We start from the raw sequence: 3,078 nt of genomic DNA, 5'->3' as shown, positions 1-3,078 counted from the left end.
TAAACTACATAACTATTTAGGTGCATTACATTAAATTGTTATCACATGCTCTCTTTGGCAGCACTATACTAAAAAGAAAAAAACAATTGGAATGGTACAGAGACGATTAGCATGGCTGCTGTGCAAGGATGACACACAAATTCGGGAAGTGTTTCATATTTTAACATAAACAAATAATAAATTCTCATCAAAGCTGACTTCATTGCTATTGTATAAAAAGCCTTACAGAAAGATATATATTCTTTTTTTTTTTTTTGAGATGGTGTGTCACTCTGTCGTCCATGCTGGAGTGCAGTGGCATAATCTTAGCTCACTGAAACCTCTGCCTCTCAGGTTCAAGTGATTCTCCTGCCTCAGACTCCTGAGTAGCTGAGATTACAGGTATGCGCCACCAGGCCCAGCCAATTTTTGTATTTTTAGTAGAGATGGGGTTTTACCATGTTGACCAGCCCGCTCTTGAACTCCAGACCTCAGGTGATCTGCCCACCTTGGCCTCCCAAAGTACTGGGATTGGAGGCGTGAGCCACTGCACCCGAAGAAAAGGCTGTTGTCCTCCCACAAATCAGACTTCTATATACTGCTAAATTCAGGAGAAAAACTATGCAATGAGGACAGGAAAAGGAACCATATCAGAGTTCAAACTTGTCTAAGATTAGACAATACATGAAAGATTGTGTCCTAGTTTAGGACATTATAGTTTTATTCAGAAATCCAGAGAATTGGTCAGGTAGGGTGGCTCACGCCAGTAATTCCAGCACTCTGGGAGGCTGAGGCGGGCAGATCACAAAGTCAAGAGATCGAGACCATCCTGGCCAACATGGTGAAACTCCATCTCTACTAAAAATACAAAAATTAGCTGGGAATGGTGGTGGGTGCCTATAGTCCCAGCTACTTGGGAGGCTGAGAGGCAGGAGAGTCGCTTGAACCCGGGAGGAAGAGGTTGCAGTGAGTCAAGATCACACACCACTGCGCTCCAGCCTGGTCACAGAGTAAGACTCCGTCTCAAAAAAAAAAAGAAATCCAGAAAATTATGTGGCTCAGGCCAAAATAAACTAAAGTTAAAAAAAAATATCTTTTTTTTGAGACAGAGTCTTACTCTGTCTCCCAGGCTAAAGTGCAGTGGCACAATCTCAGCTCACTGCAACCTCTCCCTTCCAGGTTCAAGCAGTTTTCATGCCTCAGCCTCTCGTGTAGCTGGGACCACAGGCATGCACCACCACACCAGCTATTTTTTTTTTTTTTTTTTTTTGAGATGGAGTCTCACACTGTCGCTCAGGCTGGAGTGCAGTGGCATGATCTCGGCTCACTGCAACCTCCGCCTCCCAGGTTCAAGTGATTCTCCTGCCTCAGCCTCCAGAGTAGCTGGGATTACAGGCACAGGCCACCACACCCAGCTAATTTTTTGTATTTTTAGTAGAGATGAGGTTTCACTATGTTGGCCAGGCTGGTCCTGAACACCTGACCTCGTGATCCACCCGCCTCAGCCTCTCAAAGTGCTGGGATTACAGGCATAAGCCATCGCGCCTAACCAATTTTTGTATTTTTAGTAGAGAGAGGGTTTTGTCATATCAGCCAGGCTGGTCTTGAACTCCTGACCTCAAGTGATCCACCTGTCTCGGCGTCCCAAAGTACTGGCATTACAGGCATGAGCCACCGTGCCTGGCCTAAAATACAGTATTTTATTTTTATTATTTTTATTAATTTGTTTATTTTTGAGGCAGAATCTCACTGTCACCCAGGCTGGAGTACAGTGGCATGATCTTGGCTCACTGCAACCTCCGCCTCCTGGGTTCAAGTGATTCTCCTGCCTCAGCCTCCCGAGTAGCTGGGATTACAGGTGCACGCCACCACGCCTGGCTAATTTTTATATTTTTAGTAGAGATGGGGCTTCACCACATTGGCCAAGCTGGTCTCCAACTCCTGACCTTAGGTGATCCACCCACCTCAGCATCCCAAAGTGCTGGGATTACAGGCGTGCCACTGCACCCAACCCCATAAAATACAGTATTTTTAAAATTCCCTGTGTCTTATGTAATTTTTTAAATTTACTTTAAAGAGTCTTTAGAAATCTCATGAAATCAGTGACTAAACCAATGTCTTTTAGTCTTAGACAAGGGGAGATAACTATGTACTCCCAAAGGTTATTCTTTCCCAAGGTATAATTAGAAATTTAGTGATGTGTATAAAAGTCTTGGTTTATTTACTCCCTGGAAAATGAAGGCAGAAACAAAACCGATATAATGCATTGCAGGCTCTTCTTTTATGATGTGACATACTGCAACACATTACCAAATGTTTTTCCTTCTCGGAAATCAGCCTTAGATACCCCAAATGTTTAAGAACAAAATAAAACAAAACAAAACACAACCTGTCTCTATGCCTCTAAATGCAGGTTTGAATTTTTGCCAGGATAACAGGGACAATTTTAAAAGCCTGAATAGTTGAATCGTCTTCCATAGATACTAATTCCCAACCTGTTTGAAATAGAAAAGTTCATGGATAAAACTAAGAAAACGGCCAGGTGCAGTGGCTCATGCCTGTAATCCCAGCACTTTAGGAGGCCAAGGCAGGCAGATCACCTGAGGTCAGGAGTTCAAGACCAGCAAGGCCACCATGGTGAAATCCTGTTTCTACTAATAATACAAAAAAATTAGCCAGGTGTGGGGGCACACGCCTGTAATCCCAGCTACTCAGGAGGCTGAAACAGGAGACTTGTTTGAACCTGGGAGGCGGAGGTTGCAATGAGCCGACATTGCACTCCAGCCTGGGCAACAAAAGCAAAACTCTGTCTCAAAAAAAAAAAAAAAAAAAAAAAAAAAACAGAGCCTAAGAAAATAAATGTACAGCCATAAAAAAGAAAATCATGTCCTTCGCAGCACCATGAATACAGCTGGAGGGCATTATGATAAGTGAATTTCTGCAGAAAGAGAAAACCACATACTGCACGGTCTCCCTTGTAAGTGGTAAACATTTGGTACACATGGACACAAAAATGGCAATGGTAAATACTGGGGATTCCAAAAGGGGGAGGCAGTGAAGGGGCCAAGTGTTGAAAAAGTACCTTATTGGGTACTATGT

This window comes from Rhinopithecus bieti, unplaced genomic scaffold, assembly GCF_001698545.2.
Source record: "Rhinopithecus bieti isolate Rb0 unplaced genomic scaffold, ASM169854v2 scaffold_64120, whole genome shotgun sequence".
Classification (NCBI taxonomy): Eukaryota; Metazoa; Chordata; class Mammalia; order Primates; family Cercopithecidae; genus Rhinopithecus; species Rhinopithecus bieti.
Note: the sequence above shows the minus strand (reverse complement) of the source record.